Source organism: Bombus bifarius, unplaced genomic scaffold (genome assembly GCF_011952205.1).
Source record: "Bombus bifarius isolate JDL3187 unplaced genomic scaffold, Bbif_JDL3187 scf7180000008140, whole genome shotgun sequence".
NCBI classification, from domain to species: Eukaryota; Metazoa; Arthropoda; class Insecta; order Hymenoptera; family Apidae; genus Bombus; species Bombus bifarius.
Window position 1 is genome coordinate 734,812 of NW_022884468.1, and position 19,458 is coordinate 754,269.

At 34.2% G+C, this 19,458-nt stretch overlaps 1 protein-coding gene across 3 annotated transcripts in view; it reads right to left on the bottom strand.

Moving 5' to 3' along the window:
• Positions 1–19,458, bottom strand: part of LOC117208557 (tyramine receptor 1-like) — a 99,886-nt gene that overhangs the window by 13,352 nt on the left and 67,076 nt on the right. The window lies entirely within an intron of this gene.

Genomic DNA, 19,458 nt, shown 5'->3' on the forward strand with positions numbered 1-19,458 from the left:
AGCAGAGTTATATATTTATAAATTATAGCAAAACGACAGTTGCTAATAATAATCAATATAATTAGAATTCCTTTCGTGTCTAAAGAGAGAAGCTCATAAATAGATCTTATCATAAAGACGATCAACAAGTGGATTTCATTGCTTAGAAAAATAACAATCAATCGTCCCTTCCTTTCTCGCGAATATCGAAAATTCAATGGACATCCAATTGATAAAAAGCGTATATTTTCATTCGCTAATTAGACAAGCATATACCATTGTTCCATTCCTTCAATCTGTGTACCATGAAACTTCCGATCTTTCATCTATCTATGTACACTGTGTAAACGCGGGATTCATCCTTGAATTAGTCATACATCTTCATTCATATTCATATTCAACGAGACAAGGTAACCGACGAATAAATTTTATTGAAACACATTTGGGTTTATAAACTGTCAAACCTGATCTGTAAGTCAATATCCAGATATTCTACATAGAATTATTGGTTTATACAACGCGAAGCGAAGAATCGAGTTAACTGACTGACCTGTCGCTTTGCTTTTTTACCGTGTATGTGTATACTCGAAATAAATTAGCGAAAGTAAATGACCTGTACGCGACGTTATGGAGGATCCGAATTATTGTAACGAAAGGAACGAGGAACGAGGATACTTAGGAAAATAAAGCGAAACGTACAAAAAGGTAAGAACGAAGGACTGGCTGCATGGGAGTTCAAAAACCTTTCGGATAAAGCTGTAGATGTCGGTTCAGGTATTTCGTCTGAAGGACTCGTTTTGTTCTTCCGTTGCATGATTCAATCGCACTCCGAAGTAATTGGTCGATACCGTAGTAGATGAGAATAATGATGCTAATCTTTTACTATGTCAAAAGTTCCAACTTCATTCGAATTTTAACTTCAGTAGAATTCCATTTCTATGACAGAGATTATTTAAACCTGTGGCAGAGACAAATAGTTCGTATAATATGGGTTCACTGGTTCTCCCCATTTCATACGATTTTTCATTTAAATAATAGGAATTAGCGTTCAGATAAATGAGTTCAATCGGCTATAATTCAGTTAATCGGGCAGTAGGTGAAATTTCGTTCCGATAAATGGAATTCAGATAAATGGAGAGTGCTACGGTACTTTATCAGTATAAAGCATTGTAATTTCGCATTTATTCAGATATTTTTCGTATGTAATATAATAACCATTTGACCTGGATACGCGAGACACGTACCTGCACGCCAAGCAGATTTACTTGCCTATGACGATCACAGATATGATCATATTCTACTTTGCTTATATTATTTATCGATCTCCATAAATCTAATGTAAGCTTACGTTTAAAAAATATATATTGCCCTTATAAGCATTCATGGAACAACGAATAAAAAATTAAACATTCATTTGATTAACATTCAGATAGAATTTTTAATATGCGTATAATAACGCTTTGTACTTTAAGAACTTTCGAATCACTTTCATTCGCGGGCAAATGTATTTGCAAAAAACAAATAATTTGTAAATAATCAATTTGTAGAGAATTTCGTGACCCATGGTAAATGATCTTAAAGATCAGGCCGACAGTAGATTTCTTGTTTTCCACAGTCAACAACAATATAATGAAATCATTTAAATGCGAATAAATTAAGATCTATTAAAGATTTTGTTCTAGTCGTCCTCAACAATTTAATACTACTTAGTAGTAGTTAATTTAGTGTTCTTGAGATAATTATTGAAATTAGGTAAAAGTTAAGTTAAAATTAAATTGAAAGTATCTTTTGTCTGTTACATATTGCAAAATGCGTTTTTCCACCTTTCTATGAGAGCTGATTTAACGCTGTCAACAAATAGTAAACTTAAAACTTTGTTATGCCAATACTGCGGCAAAATAGATTACTATAGAGGGAAGAATGCACTTAAAAGTTTGAAGAAAATTTAAGGAGTCTGTGTTTCAGTCTCACGTAACGGAAAAGATAAATGATATTTACATTCTTCTCCGCTTTTCCTTTGAGTTATTTTTTGGTACCTGAGTTGGAACGTAAGTGGCATAAATCTAACACAATGGTCTTGTTTGTTACACATTTCTAGATGCATTACGATGCGACGTTTAGTTCACTACGTCGTGCGTTTAATATTTTTCAGTAATGAAAAACACGTTTTATTCCGACTGTTGACACGCGCAAAGAATTAAGTTGCGTTACATGCTACATCACTTCGTTATTAATTATTAACTTAAATTCGTGTATCCAATGAGCGTATGATTAAAATTAATTACAGTTCGTTCTCATGAATGTAGTGATTGGAAGTGATTGAGCGAGTGTAAATTGATATGTTAATGTGATTACAGAGGCATAATGATCGAAATGTATTTATAGAATTATTAGATGTATGAATGATTAAATGCAGCTTTCTCAAATGATTAAATTAAATTAAGCAAATTTTTAACAGTATTGTTATTCCATTGTACTAGCATTTGTTCCTATGATACTGACTTTCGTATATGTATATCTTTCATACATACTTGACTTTATATTCCATTTCATATCCTTCATATATATAAGAATTTTATTACTAATATGGAAACGTAGTATGTTTGTAACAAGCGACAGAATTTTTGGTGTTAGAAACATGCTACCAGGATCAAATGCTTGAATTTAGAGTATGAAAGGAGAACATCATCGAAAGATTTGGGTAAACGTGACCGAATAAGTTCTGGGAATATTAGCATAGCTTGCCTGAATTGAGTGGAAAAGACCGTAGAACACAGAACGAGAAAATGTACGAATGTTAGGATATATCCATTTGCTCCCGGAGAGACGCTGCGGCATGGTTAGCAGGTTGAAAAGAAAATGAAAAAAAATATATATAGCTATGTATCCTGTAGAAAATGTATGCACACGGCAGTCGTTGAAGGGAATAAAAAGTTGTGAATAATTTTGTATTACTGTAATGTTTAGTTGTACGAAGTCGTCCGTGTATTTTAAGAAATATATTAATGTATACAGTTACCTACGCAAGTATTTGAATATTTGATATAAAAAGTTTGTATGATCGTGGTATGTATGCTTTTTATACTAGCTTCTGTCACAAAACTTTTGGAAATTTCATTAGCACTGTAACGAGACATGATTATCTCGTTCTCGTATATTGACAAATATTTTAATCTTATTGCTCCTTTCTATCACAAGTTTTACTTTACCTTTTTTAATCTAAGTCCCTGAACATATTTCCGTACATAAGTGTTACTTTCAATTTAATTAAAAATTTACCACTACACATTATACATGTACATATACTTTTACATACTATACACGTACACATACTTTTCCACGAAACATACCGAAATTAAGAAGTACACAGCACTAATGTATAACATCCAAGAAACAACTGCAAGGAATATTTCAGCAGCTGGAGGCAGGATTTTAAGCCTGTGCACGGGCATAAGTTTCTGCTTGTAATAAAGCTAGAGACATCTGCACGGTATAATTTGTGGCCTAGCAAGAAACCAACTTGCATCATCTTCATATTAACCGTAGTGTTTTGATACGAGCAATACGTACGATTATTTCCCTTTTCATGTTAGAAGCGAAGGGACGAAGTTTGTAATTTCTTCGGAGTTTTTTTTTGTTATTCAACTTTCGAATCATAATAATCATTGTGTTTGATTTAAAACGCGTTGCTTTATTTGCCACTTGGTATTAATCACCAATTGCCATTAATCCAAACATAAAATCATTTTGCTGAAAGCGTACGCGTTATCCGTCTGTCGCTCCACTTTATTTCTTCGTTCGTCATCAAAAACAATTGTTTTCGCATTTATTTAACAAGCAATCCAGACCGTTTCCTTTTCTAGAGAGTTGCACTGGCATTCGGACCCGTTCTCGTATACAAAACGGCGCTCGCGTTAATGTAAATAGCGTAGATTTGCGATGCGAAGTCGCGATTTGAATTCAACCACTCACGATTTAACCACTGAAAGGTCTGGGGAAAACAGAGCTTTGACAGAACGATTCAATTAATTTCACTCGAGGACATGAAAATGTGGAAAGAAATGGTCGGACTGGCTGACGATTTCTGTTGAACGATGCGAAATATATTGAAAAGGGAAATAATTATAAAATAAAGAAGACCGGAATATTCCATAATAGGCTTTGAAAGTATTTTCCCTTTAAATATTCATGGAGATAATTGGAGAGAAATTTGGAGATTTATGGAAATAAAAAGTATTCTACAGTAGAATAACGAATACGTGTAAAATCCACGATTTTTGGATAAACTCTTTACGTATTTTGACAATTACTTCTTTATCGTTACGTCCTCTAGTTTCAATGAATGCGATAAAAATTTGTGGAGCGAATAACTAGCATAAGAAACAAATTAAAATTCCACTTTATTCTCTTACAGGATAAGAGACTATTTCCATTTCGGATGTGCATCTTTAGCTTTTCCGTCATTGGAGCGTTGTTCCGGGATATATAATAACCATTGTGAATTTCCGAGTGCATGGAATTCGTTTATGAATAGATAATTTCAACGCCCAATGGCTACATTATGTGTAGACATATTAGTTCTCTGAAAAAAATAAACAATAATTGTCTTTGCTAGATTAAATAAACCGTCTCTGAAAGAGCTAATTTTGATATTTTTGCCTATATAATTATCAATTTAGACATCATATTAAACATGAACAAGCTTATACATATATATATGAACTATAGTATTCGCGTTTAAAGCTTTCGTTGTTGATGATCGCTACTCATCGAAAAGATAGTTGACAATATACGACGCATGTTAAAATATAAACGTACCCAACAATTGGTACAATTGGTACAACATTTCTGTTTAACAGACGATCCAAGACTCTTACACGGAGCCACATATACAGTTTACTGTACCTCAACGAGAACAAACTGTTCCGATTATGATCATATAAAATCGAGAAATACATTTGAGCACGCTTTTTACGATAACTCGGAGAACCTCTAGCGTGCCACTTCCCAATCTCGACATTTTCTCAGTCACCGCGTCACAAGAGGAAAAAGAAGGACAGCTCGTAATCGAAATGGCAACGCGATAAAAAATGTACAAGCGCGATGCGGGAATGCGGTTTCATGGGTTTATCTACGACGTGCGATATTCCGGCGAGACGCGAGAAAAAATATATCGCGCTCAACGATATTTACCTAGATGGCTGCTTCTTAGAATGAAACGCTTTCTTCAACGTCACTTAATTTTCCGCGATGACGCGACGCGACGTTACGACCGGTGATACCACGGTGCGCATCGGTATGCAATATCGTGTCACTCGCATATTCGACGAGAGGAAAGGCGAGGGAAATGTATCCTGCAGCTGGGAACTGACGGAAGTGATTTAACCCTTCCGTGCAATTCATAGCCAGAGCAGAAGGTGAAGCCTTCTGCTGGTTGAAAAATCGGGTTCCTGGCAAGTCGAAATCTGGCCTGTTCGTATATACGTTACCGTTGAAGAGGAAGCTGCCTTGAAAGAATGCAGAACGCGGTCGAATTTATCACGAAGTTTTCCTTTGACTTTATAGCTTCGAGTCAAGTGGTTGTTGAGAGCTTCTACTGCAGCGCTATCGAACCTTTGTTTCTCCTTAACGTTTCATCTTTGCGTCGTTCTTTCAATGGCAAAGTCCAAGAAGCGAATGGGGAATGAAAGAAGCAGGTTTTAAAAGAGACGATCGATCGCCGCGTTAAAATATTCTACCAAAGTCTGATTTATTGTATTTGAACAAAATATACGGAGTCCGGGTAATCGTGCAAATGAGTATATGATGTGTGTTAAAATTCGATTTAAAAATTTGATCTTCATAATAATTTATATAACGAACGTCAAATTTCTTCTGCAAGGGATACTTTTCTCATTTAGAATTCTGTAATATATTCATCCCTTTGTCTAATGATAATTCTGTGTATATGCCTACGCATATATCCTTCGTAAAATATACATAGTTAAAAATTAATGGGAACTTCAATTCGCATGCAATCTAATGTTCCTTATCGCTATTAATTTGTCGACGGAGACATCGTCGAAGCATATATCGTTGGATAACTGCACTGATATACATACATTATTAGCCCTCCTGAGATTATAATGTCGAGATTACCTTCCATATTATATAAATTGAATAACCATCCGTAAACCTAATATAGTGTAACGACATAAATAAAATTAAATCTTTTATTTTCTGGTGGAATATAAGATTACAAAAATTTAGAAGTACTGATAACACAGTAGAATAATATAGGATAAGTTATAGATAAAAGACTAGAATGTACGTCGTTCAGAATCTTTTATCAGAATATATTTATGCGAAAACATGAATAAATACCTACTTTGTTTTATCTGAATTTATAAGCGCACAGTAGCGGAAAAATTCTTTTACGTACACTGCAGAAACACAGAACAAAAAGGAAATAGACCATTTTTTCAAATTTTGCATAGTTATATATATATATATATAACTTGGTTGAAAATGACTCAAAGAATGTAGGTAATAGGATTAACATTTTCGCTATAGTCGTAGAGTAAAGCTGGAAAGTTTCACAAAGAACAACAAAATCAGGCCCGAAGAAAAATTAATGCGGTCGCCGCTGTAAAAATGACAGACGAAAGTCAAATAGGGACTCGCCCTGATCCGGTTGCGTAATTTCGGGATACCTCGTTTCGATCGATCAAATAGTGATAGAGATACTCCCAGCTGGAAGGCGAGAGATTCCCGGCCAGTAATAAATAATCGCCAACCTGACATAGTAACAGAGAATGGTTTACGGTGTATAAAACACGACTCATAGAACTGCACTGGATGAACATGAACACTCGCTCGCTATAAGACGTACGAGTCCGCAAACCTTTAGGCGGTAGCTACCTATAGCTTTAGAAAAATAAGGAAAAGCACGAAAAAGGAAATTCGTGTTGCGTAATCGAATAAATCCTAAAACGTTTTAACGATCTTTCTTGGGGAATTTTTAGATTTATGATTACACCAATGGCAATTGCCGAGTAAGCAATATTTTCAAGAAAATTATAGATCGTATAGCTTTCGAATACCGTTGTTCGAGAAGCAAATCATCAACATAGGATACTTCGATGACTGAAAATGTTGCAGTTTTCTTCAACTGAATTGAATAAGAATTCGATTTAAGAATAAGATGTCGTTTGCTTGTAAAAACACACAAATAAAACTGGAATCACGGAAATTTGTTAACCTGTCTCCTTTATCTATTACAAAAATATTCTTTGTTGTGCTTTTTTGGCAAGTTACTGAGATTATAATCTGAAAGCCCGAATCATAAGAAGGAATTCGCCAGACGTTGTTATGTAAACGACAAACCCAGAAAGTAAAATTAAATTGTAAATTGATTCCTTCCAGAATCGCGGAACGATTCTTTACGTCAGCGGACATTCCTTTAAATACATCGCGAACGCAATTGCTTGGCATACATAATCTGCATAAAAATGGAAAAGGTCTAACCGAGTTACAAAAACGTTTTCTTTCGAACGATGAGTCAAAAAATATATTATGCCGAGAGTGGGAAATTGCACATTTAAAATGGGGGCCGCCATTGTCGTTAAATCTCAAATTCACCTTGTCGATTGAATTAAAGATCAAGGGCGAACGGAATTCTCGGGGAAAAGCGTACGTAGGAATTTGTTTCTGTCATTACGAAAATTGGGTTGAGGATAATCTAAAAAGATGCCGGACATCGGTACGTGTCCAGTGAGATTCTCTTTCATCGAATTTCTAGCTTTCTCTTTTGTAAAAAGCGAATCACGTAGATCGTGGCAAATGAATGGCAAATGAAATTTTAACGATCAGAAAGCACGGAGCTTGTACAAATCCTTTATACTGAATTAATGATAAAGGGAGTTTGGATTAAACTCGTTTGATTAATGCTCGATGCTTCTGATTTTAAACTTTCCTTATTCTATCATACGAAATATTGTTGGAGAAGTTAAGGCAATTTTGAAAATGATTTTGAAATGATGAAATATATAACTTTAGAAATAATTCTCGGAATGAAAGATTACATATCATGGATATTCGCCTCAATGCAAATTAATTCCACAGCATTTCCCACATTTACGCTAATTGCTGAGATATCGATTTGCAAGTTACGTGACGCGTCATGAATTTTTCAGATTAACTGATTTCATTCGGAGCATTTTTTAATGACAGTAGCCAGCTGTTATTTCGCTTGTTTACAAATGCAGGATTATGCTTTCATTTCGTAATTATTATTAATCTATAATCATTAGTGGAAAATATAAAATATTTGTAAGTACGTACATTCGATTGAAACGCTCTAATTTGCCACTGTTTGCATATGATATGAAAATTTTGTCTTCGAATTTCGGTTAATTCACGAGTTTTATATTCACTTTTCACTAGAAACATGAAAAATGTCAGTCACAACAAATAATTTCAAATCATTGCAGATAAATATTAAACTCGTCCGTGTTAAATGTAGTTTTGCTGGAATTTGAATTTGTTACAGCATATCTATATTAAATTCAAAAAAGGTTTTTGATAGAAATACGTTATACGTAAAATATATAATACAATGTACGAATAATATTAATTGTAATAGAAATAATAGAAATAGAAATTGTAAAATAAATTAATTGTAATGAAAATGACCTATCGTAAATAGTCAAATTATTTGTTGTATGAGCTATTGCACGAGTGTTCTTTGTACGAGCTTAAATTTGAAAAAAAAAATGCTGTAAAAGTTATTACAGGCACCAACTTAGCATATAGAAAACGTTATGTAAATGTTATGATAGTCCAGCGTTGGTTCGTGGAAGTCAAGGCTGGTGATTTTTCATTAAGAAATAAGACCGGTGGAAGGCTGCAGAAAGACCATCGATATAATATTGTGGATATATTCCAAAAAATAATCCACCAAAGGCGACAGTAAAATGGCACTTTAAATGAAAATAAGCCATTCTATCAATATTCGCCGTTTACTTCAAATTACAAATGCCTGTCTGCGGTAATTAATTAATCGTTACGAGAAATATCTAGCATCGAATAAAAATTATTCTCATGAAACATGCAAATACTTTGAACCAATATGGAGGCGCGTGTGTTGTTAAAATATCATTTAAGAAAACGTCATTTTATGCGCACCAACGTAATATTTAGTTCATGGACAAAGTTGAACCATTCCCTCTTTACACGGGGCCTCTGCAACGATGTTAGTTTCGAGAGTAAAAAATTAGCTGGATGAGATCCAACGACAGTTGTTTCGCCGCTGTAAGATAATATTTCATGCTCCCAGCTGCGATGCATTTTTCTGTCACGTTCCGCAGTTACAACGCGAAACTTTTTGATCCGACGCGAACTGGCCCCGCGCATAAAACAACGTCCACTTCTCCTCTCACCCTATCGCCCTTTATCCCGTGATACTTGGCTGTGTTTATCCGGAGGAGAAAAGCCAATAGTGACGCGTAGTTCGTGAAATTTAGCCAATATTTTCACGGGAGAGTGTGTCATTGGCTGATGTTGTCAGTTTCAGGCGATCATCGCATTTGGTTCCCTCGGTATGCGGTGAACGTGCAAACATGTATCCAATATCTCATTCCGTGGCTCGCTCGTGAATACTCCCCGTAGACCGGAACCCAGACTAGAGCCATTTGAAACAGGAGATTGCTAACGAGTTAATGGTCTTAGAAGCATTAAATTCGCCCGAGGTGTTATATGGTGAAGTTACCATGAGTGCCAGCTCCGATTTCTAACGAATACCTGCTACGGTTTGTTTTCGATCATTCATGCTTGGAAAACATCCAAGACCTTTCCATTTCCTAATGTTTTCGCAATCGCAAAGTTCAGTGAAGTTTAAAGGTAGCAGAGGTGAACTTGATTCGTCTGGACACTACGTGTTTGAGAGTCTCGGGCGTTTCGGAAAGAAAGTTACGTTGAAGTCGTCTCAAGATGTTCAGCTATTTACCCGGTCTTCGCTTCAAAGGAATGTTATTTGTTGAATATCCCCGATATGGTGGAAAGTGGTGTTGTATACAAATGAAAGTATCATTCTAGAAATATTATAGAGATATCTTAAAATAATGTGATTTTCTTTTTCAATTTAAAGTACTAACAGAATTTATTATTATCCGTTGGTTATTAGAAATTGCAATATACCTTATAATCTGTAATCTAGATAACTGATCGTCTGATCATGATTTCTGAGATATATAACGATGACATTTAATTTAAAAGTTTCAAACAAATGGAGTTACCGAAATTTTAAAATGAGAGAAATATTTTGCAAGTATATGATTTAGAAACAGTGATACACTGCAAATATCCGTCCTATGTAATCGCTGATAAATGGTGTAGCAGTACTATACATTTATTTCGCAGAAATATCCTTGTAACTGATGTAAATCATACTTACACTTAAAATATGGACGATCGTTATTCGAATCTAAGGAATGAAAAATATCATAGAAATCCTTTCTCCGTTAAAAAAATTGAAGAATTCGAGGATAGTTTCTTCGTAATGATGAGAAGCCGTCTTATTGCCAAAGCATTCTCCATTCTAGCAATTGTTCGGAGATTCACCAGGGATCACAACCGCAATGTACAATGGTCCTTTCCAATCAAACGTTGAAAATCGTTATACCATGCATAATGAAGTCAAGATGTCGCAGAGAGACTCTGTTAGAATTATTACAATGCCCTGAATATGCAAAATCCTGTTAATATAATTTTACTTCTAAGGAATATTCAAGCTATTAAAGATATTAATTTATGTTATGGTAATAGCTCGAAATATTTTATATAATCTTTTAATCGAATGTCAATCTGTATAGAAGCGATAAATGTAATTTAATATAAATGACAAATTTTTGATAGTGCTATAAAGGGGTTTTTAACTTATTTGCTACAATTTATTCTTATCCCCTATGTTCTTATATTTCTTCCTTCGCTAAAAGAGATATTGCCAATTAATAATAGATTATCATTAATCTTGGATCTCTTCCCTCTCGAAAAAAGGAAGAAATATTACAAAATGATCCAATAACTTAATATACTTTGTCAGCATAAAACGTGTACCATAAACGTGGCGGATATTAAATTAATTCATAGTTTACTCTTAGCGTAAAGCTTGAATTTGAAAAGTAATTTATTATATTAAAACATCATGGTACTTTAAAGCTATCGATTGGTGGTTTATAGGCTGTCGAAGTCCCTTATTTGAAAATTCAGATAAGCTGTCTAAGAAGTTATCGCGACGAATCTTGTTAATATCTCTCTGCGAATTTAATTTATTCTTATGGCATCGAAACATGAAAGTCAAGCATTTTAAACTTCCGTCGACGTTACGGTGTTCGATTAAAGCAAGGATGCAATAATCTTCTCCGGAAACAATTTTCCAGCCGCCGTACCAGGGGTCAGTCGTTTTCATGAGTCGAGTTTGTGCACGTGTGCACGTTCGAGAATTCGATTTTCTGTAAATTCCCTCTGATTAAGGCAAGTTCTGATACGATCCTATCTTCGTTTGCATATTGTCCTCCTCTATAAAGAATGTCCCGTATACCTACACGAAATTAAAGCGTTCTCAACTCACAGTCCATGAATCCTTCGTAAGTTTGTACAAAATTTCTTATACTTTGTACATTTGTTCGCACATTTGTCCGTAACTGAATCCTACATTTAATTACAAATTTGAGGAATTAATAAAGTTCTAATAAGAATTTTAAAATTTTTATTTATTAGAGTAATTGTTACCTGTTAGATGTTTAACAACAATTGTTCTATGTGAAATTTTATTTTAAATTTCCTTCAATTTATATGTTGTAAAAAACTTTGTATTGTGTGGTCAAGGTAATTGAAAATTTATTAAATGTCTTGCTTGTTTTCTCGAAGAAGGATCATTTATCTTGGAGATTTACACTTTGCTCTCTCGAGCGAAAAGTATTATTTCCTCTATAATAATTGAAGAATTCAGTGTGAAATACTGTTCTCATTTCTGTGTGAAATGATCTTTGCATACTTATTAACTTGCACATGATCCTCCTACTAAGACGAGGATCGTATCAATTCATGTGATTTATATCACCGCATCTTACGTGAATACTAACTGTATGATTAATGTAAAATCGAATGTTGCGAGGAAATACGTCTCAGCGTAATAATAGAGGAAACTTTGTGTATCATTGTAAATTTTTATTTTTCGTATTTTCATACAAAACGTACGATTGGTAACCAAGAATGTTATTACGCAACTATTATAAATATACGTCACCGTTTATAATATTTGTTTGTAATTGTACACTCTATAATTTAATTTTCAATTCTGCATTAAAAGGATTTCATTTGAGGAAATATCCTTCAATTAAAACTTTTCTGCATAATTCGTGCAGAAATTAATATTCCGCCGTAAGAAGTTGTTAATCACCGAAGATTTAAACGTAGTGAAAATCAGAATTTTTAATCCTTGTTAATTAATATTTCAGTAATAAATTATATGTGTTAGTAACACAAGTATAACACAGCTAGAAATTGCTTCATTTAGCTTAAGAATGGGCTTACTTTAATTACTGTCAAATTGTGCACCGTTTTTATTTTACTATCTTCGTTGTTGATTTCCCTGTGCTTTTCAATCAAGTAGAATTAATCCCGTAGTTTCGTGTTATGCGACGTTATTGTCACATTCATTAAGAAAGTTCTATTGATCTCAGTCCGAGTTGCAATATTGTAATCTTCATCTAGAATGCATATTCTGAGTAGCCTGACATTATTCACGATACAATTTCATGTTCCGACATTCATTTTGTTTTATGTAAAATAGTTCGTTAGAAATTCTTCGTCGATTCTAGTACTGTAATTTATTGATAACCTGTCGTATCCAATTATTCAAAGTAGTTCAAAAGTACCGTAATAATAAACACCGTGCATGTAGATAGGCGGCTTTATTAATTAAACAAATTTCGAATTTCGAAACCTTCTCTTCCCAAAATTCCTACGGAATATTTCAAACGCTGCTGTTTTCTCCTCCTCGCAACTATTGATTAACTAGAAACACATTTATATCAAAAACGCATTAGAAAAAAATAACAAAGATTCGGGTAAAACAATATTTCATTCATGAACGAAATGGGAGCAGCACATTGTCGCGAAAACAGCGAATAACAAGGCGAAGCGGAGAATTGTCTGCTTCAAAATGTTCTTTGTTTCGTGTTGATGCGACATCCCGTTGCCGAGATACGTACGTATTGCCGTCTAAAGCGAAAAGTAATTTTCGGCACTTTACTCTCTCTTCTCGTTGTTATCATCGGATCTTTCATTCCAGCGTATTTATCGACTTGACCTAAACTTCCGGACAGCACGCTACACGACGACGAACGCTGTATACAAGCGTTTTTTTAATTATTACCACGCGTAACTGACGTGCGTATTTTCGAGGCAAAAATATAGGTCACGACGTTGCCGAATATTTTGTCAACCATTCAGCAGCATCTCCTGCATTCCGAACGTTAAGCTCTGAAGCCAGGGTATCTCGGGAACCAGTGGGGATATCAGCTCGAAACAAAATACGTTCTCGAGTGTATCCTTTGAGGTATCCTTGCAAACGAATCTACTTCTGAAATATTGCTATTCTTCCTGCAGCATTTCACGGATGAAGCTGAGGTTACTCTCGACTAAATAAGTTTTGTCGACTTTCAGACATCACGCGGCTGGGTCAAGCTACGTTGAAGCTATTGTTTGTGCGTTATATACGTAGATGTATTTAGAAAGGAAAGATTTTATTTCAAGTATTTTAGATCCATGAGATTGTAAAATACTCTAGATTGTCGCAAATTCATTTAGTTAAAACTAATATTCAAAAATCATTCGGTCCATATTGTTTTCACTTTTTAATCGTCGCATTCTAGTAACTGCACCGATTAGCTGGTGTTTGATCAATTTTAATAATTTGTAATAATCAAATGCGCAGTTAAATTAATAACTGACCTTCTATAGGATGTTCTTGATCGTTACATGATATCTTTTTGTTATGGAAACATTCGATTTTTTTATCTTTAATATACTTTTCATACGACATTCACTATTAATCTTTCGTATCTTCTGACTATTTCGCACAGTATCTAATTTTTACTAAAATTCTCAGTTGAGTTTACCATTTGATAAAATAGATGACCCAAACGTGCATCTCGATGGTGTAATTAAAGTTTGAATACGTCAGAAATATCTTAAAGGAAAACCTTGACATCTCGAGTAAGTATGTTATTTTTGCAGAAGACTTTCTGAACGTACGGGGTTACGTAAACATAGATTTCTCGCGAACCTTTTATTGTCGCTTTTATACGATCGGTGTGTCGCTAAAACAAGTTCATTTGAGACATTGTACTCGGCGGTGGCTCGAAAATAGGGTGACTTTAATTACCCACTTTCTGTTCACCTGTCACGTTCCCTCGACGTTGCACCTTTAAACCCGTCGATCGCTTCGCTGAAAAATATTTTCTCTTGCCAAATTCGTTTCCAACGCTATCGAACAGTTTAGTTACTGCCAATTGAAACAAGATTACGTACATCTGGGCCATACATAAAAATTGTTGAACAAATAACAAGCAATTTGTGTTGTCAACAACATGTGGAGATTATAAAACATACACTTTATGCTTTCAAGATACACATTTGCATACAAATATACACTTTTATCCTATGAAAAGTATTGCTTCATCTGTTTAATTTCAACTCAAAAATTAGAGGGGAAATACTTTTTAGCGCTTATTTGGAAGCACGAACGGTGATCAAGATAAATACAGATAAGATAAGCAGAAAAAGAATGTATCTGCTTTACACCGAATTCACAGTCGTACTGAAAGATTCAGGCGAGTGCAACAGGGATCTTTAATAAACAAAGAGGAAGACACCGACGTTTGTACATTACTGAAACATACAATTCGTTGGTTTATTCCTTCAGAGACATAGGTACCAGTATACTGGATTACGGCCCTATATTTCCCGAATAAATAATCTACTGCATTCCTACACGCTCCTCTAAACATGAGATTGCCAACTAAAATGGCAGAAAGATGAAATTATTGGTGAGTACGGAAGAATTACATAACTAAACATCCGTTTCCCGATGGAATCGTAATTCTACCAGCTACGATTTTGAATTATAGAATGGTATTGCTTCATGGATTTGCTCATTTTCTGACAGAGATAAAAAAACTTCTTCGTCCTTTTATTCTCCTTTCAGGTGTTATTTTATGTAAGTACTCTCACTTACGGTGCTATAGAAATTTAATTTTAATCAATGAACACAACCAAACAGAACCATAAAAAAGTAGTAGGTAATTATACCTAGGTACATTTCGCCTTTATATAGCTTTCCAGCAGCTAGTGAACTAATTTACTTAACTGTCGCGATAGCGATGATTAGGTCATTCAAGACTCGACACTTGAGAACGACAACGATCAAACTCTTTTCTAATGAATAATGAATTCTATGAGAGAAGCGATCATCGCTTCCAGAAACCGAAAAGAGACAGAAAAATAGAGAAAACGGCAGCACAAAAACCTCAGAGACCGATGTTATATCTTCGTTCAAAAAGATAATATAATAAGTAGAAAGTTTAACTGACACAAAGTAAGAACACGTTAAATTGTGTTAATGACCTAGAAGTCGATGAGACGTTGAAAACCGAAATTAAAAAGAGGGAGTATGATATTACATGTAATAATTGCAAAAAGGGCATTAGCAGTACACATCCTGTGGAAAATTTCACAGCTGTCTGTGTCAAAAGCATCGAATAAAACAGTAAATATTATTAATTTCTTCAAATTTATAATTTGCATTTATGATTTTATAGAATGAATATATCCGATTTGCTTTTTACATTTGATTTTTCCTATTATCTTGTTTTATGCATCATGCACTTTATACTCGATACAAATGCCTAAATTCCTAATGTAGGTCAGGCCAGCCATCAGCGCCGAGCGTCCCTACTCCGAAGGTTATATACTGCCTTAATCTAATCCTCATTTATTTCTTCTTTATATCTAATGACTGAAAATAAAAGAGAAAGAACTTTTAATTAAGAAATTCACCTTTATTTCTAAAAATGAAGTTTTCTACTTCCAAGTTATGGTAATATTAAGTCCTGATTCAATGGCTTTGAAAACTTAAATTAAAGGTAACTTAAATTGAAAATCTCGACATTTCATCTACCAAGTTGCTAGGCAGGCTTTTGTGAAAAATTTTTCAACAGTCACATTGTGAATATCGAATTTTTTAATTCCGTAACTACGAAGAAACGCGACGTAATTTTATGCAAATGATTATTAAAATGCAGGTGACGAGGAAAGGTGGTTATGTGCGTAAAACGCTGTGCTTTATTTTCCTTGATACCTCTTGTATGAGCATGTATTATACATATTTTACATAAGTAATTAAAAATTAATGTTCTTTCATTCGTAGAAATTTGATAAACATTTAAATGATGCTCTTTTTTATCCTTTGAACACGATTTTCTTTTGATCAAATTTTAGTACACGCGTTCTTCTTTCGCCTATCGATTCAATTACGTTCTAGTTGCATTGGAACTTATTTATGACTCAATTGAATAGAAGCTTCAATTGCACAGAAAAAGAATATATCTTCTTACAGAATCTTCTATAACATGGGAAAAGATTTTCGAATTTCGATCTATTCAATTCCGAAGGATTTTGATTAACGTACTCGAAGAATTTTTTTTACAAAATTAATCTCAGGAAATAATTGTTTTATAACGTGAAATACATTAAAACTTGCGAAAGTGTGGAAATTCATAATTACGTTCGACTGAGAGATTTTCGAATTTTCTTTAAATCTTTAAAAAATAAGGATGTTTAAAATCTAATGCCCTGTATTTCATGTCATAGATTCAGTGTTCCAAGTAGCTTTAAAAGTTTGCGCTGAAAAAATATGCTTTAAGTGAAAATCGGTTTTCATTAGAATTAAGGTTATTATTATTCTCTGAATGGTTCATTATCGATTAGGAATGGTCACATGAAGCATCTACGTATGTATGTAATACTGACCTCGAATCACTTAAAAGCTTGAGTTAAATCTGAACTTAAAACATTATTTGATCCTTAGGCCATGTAAATTTAATCCGATTTTCTACTTTTATCGTATACTTTGGGATTACATATGCAAAGCAGTTAGTACGATCAAATCGATTACTTATAAATCGATCGTATTGGCTTAAAGAATGACCAGCTAAAATATATCGTACACGTAGGTTATAAATGCTAAAGTCTATATTTATGGCTAAGCTATTCATATTTCTCCAGAATATGAAATATTGATATCCGGGCGCTCGATTGATTTATTTAATAAAAGATTCGAAAGATACGAAGTCTTGTTTTAATGTTAACTACAACAAAATTATTCAGTGAATTCTTCGTGTAAAATAATGTATAGTATAATATATTATTGATAAGGTTTTGAATCAATCCATCAATCGAATTTGAATATTAATGAAAAAATTTAATTTATCTAAAGCGTTTTCTCTGTCTAAAAATAAAGGTAAAGCCTAAAAAATCTTATCTAAAGAGTTTATGTAAAATGTTTACGGATACAATGTACAAGTATCTTGCCATCAAAATGTTTTTAATAATTTTTAAGTGAACGTTGGATATTGTTAAAATTTACAGATTGAGAAGTTGCCCTTATTTATAAACGTAACGAAAATAACTTTTTACGAAGCAAGTTGTATTAATAAATGATCTTCTCCCCGCGTTCATTTCCATATCCATTTGAAATACTAATTTTCTTTGCCGTTCTAAACATCTCTACAACATCAGTGACAAAGAAAATGCTACTGAATCGTAGCCTTCGTTGCATTCATTAGAACCAACGATATGAAAATGCAAATGGCAACGCGAGTAAGAGTAAGTGCGTTCCTTATGACTGATTCCCCGAAGGATCGGCGGGAATTTACCTTTCCGCGCGACTTTTATAGGCTGCAATTTCCGCCGAATACCGACAATTTTTGTCACAAGTCGACCGTCTTCGCGCTCAGGTTACAGAAGATTAATTTCAAATGGATTTTCCATTGTTCGTTAAACGGTTCGGTCCATTTGACGCTCCATCCCTGAACCGGATATAACCTTGCTCGTTATTAGTTTCTCGAAGCGGACGACTTTCCACGTTAGAAGGAAGATCGGCTCCGAGAATGCCGATCAACTTAATAGATCCACCAGTTAGCGATTATTGGTATTTCAACAGCCACCAAAATTCTATCTGTGGAGAGATCCAATCGCGCTTGTCGATATCGATAATCTGTCTTTATTCTTGAGATTCGATTAATTTCTCCTTGCGCATTCTTTTCGTTTCTCTCTTTATTTTCGTCCCTCAGCTCCCTAATTAAATTGCTCTCACGGAAAAAGTGATGCAATGTGATGTGTTAAAACAAAACGCACGACCAAGTCCCTGACGGAACGAGGTAACCGTGAAGAGCGGTGTAAATCACAGAGTGCAAGAGGAAGCGAATGAACTGGATTCTGAAATTGGTAAATACGCATTTGTACACGTCGAGGCCTGTTACGGTATAACCGAACCGGTTGCCAGTAATGGCTGCATTCCCGTAATAAATCTGACGAGCAGCTCGGTAAAAATTCCACGATATTTCACTGGCCATTCATGGACACCTAACGCGAGCTGGAATTTTATTAATTTCGGTTTCACGGTTGGCGTATTTGAGAGAACACTGACAATTTGCGACTATTAAACGATAATTTTACAAATACAGTTACTCGGCTAGCCTGCCCTTATACTTAATGCATGACTATTTGAAAGTAAGATATATTCATAAATATGATGCAAATGCGAAAAGTATCCTGAATATTCTTTTTAATAATATCCTGAAAAAGAAGATTTGATTTGTCCATTACATTGTATAAAAAAAACAGTTCCTCTCTACGGAAATATAAGTAATATAAATATAAATATAGTAAGTAATATAAAAATAAATAAATATAGAAAGTAAATTAAATATTCGAATATTCTAGGTACATTTAAGGAACAAAAGAAAAACAACAGCGTTATAGTCTTCTTTATTCTATTTCATTATCGTGCATCATCAACTCTGGCTATTATCGATAATCGAAGTCAGTTTGTCCAACTCGTAAATTTCGATACTCGAGCTATAAACAAAATAGCCGATCGTGATAAATGGAGGATGCAAGCATGTGCCACTGCTGCAAGTATTTTTATTCGTTAGTGAATACACGCTTCGTCTTTTTTATATTGAAGGGCACTTTTACTTCCTCCTCATAATAAGCTTCATAAGTCAGCATTCTTTTGAAAGACCAACTTTATGATACCATCGACTATTGAGACGCGATGAACGTGGAGTATGGAAGTATAAAAAGCGTATTGCTTGAAAATGCTAACAATGAGTAAAATAGCTGCGATTAAGCTGCTATTCTGAAAGAATAGTC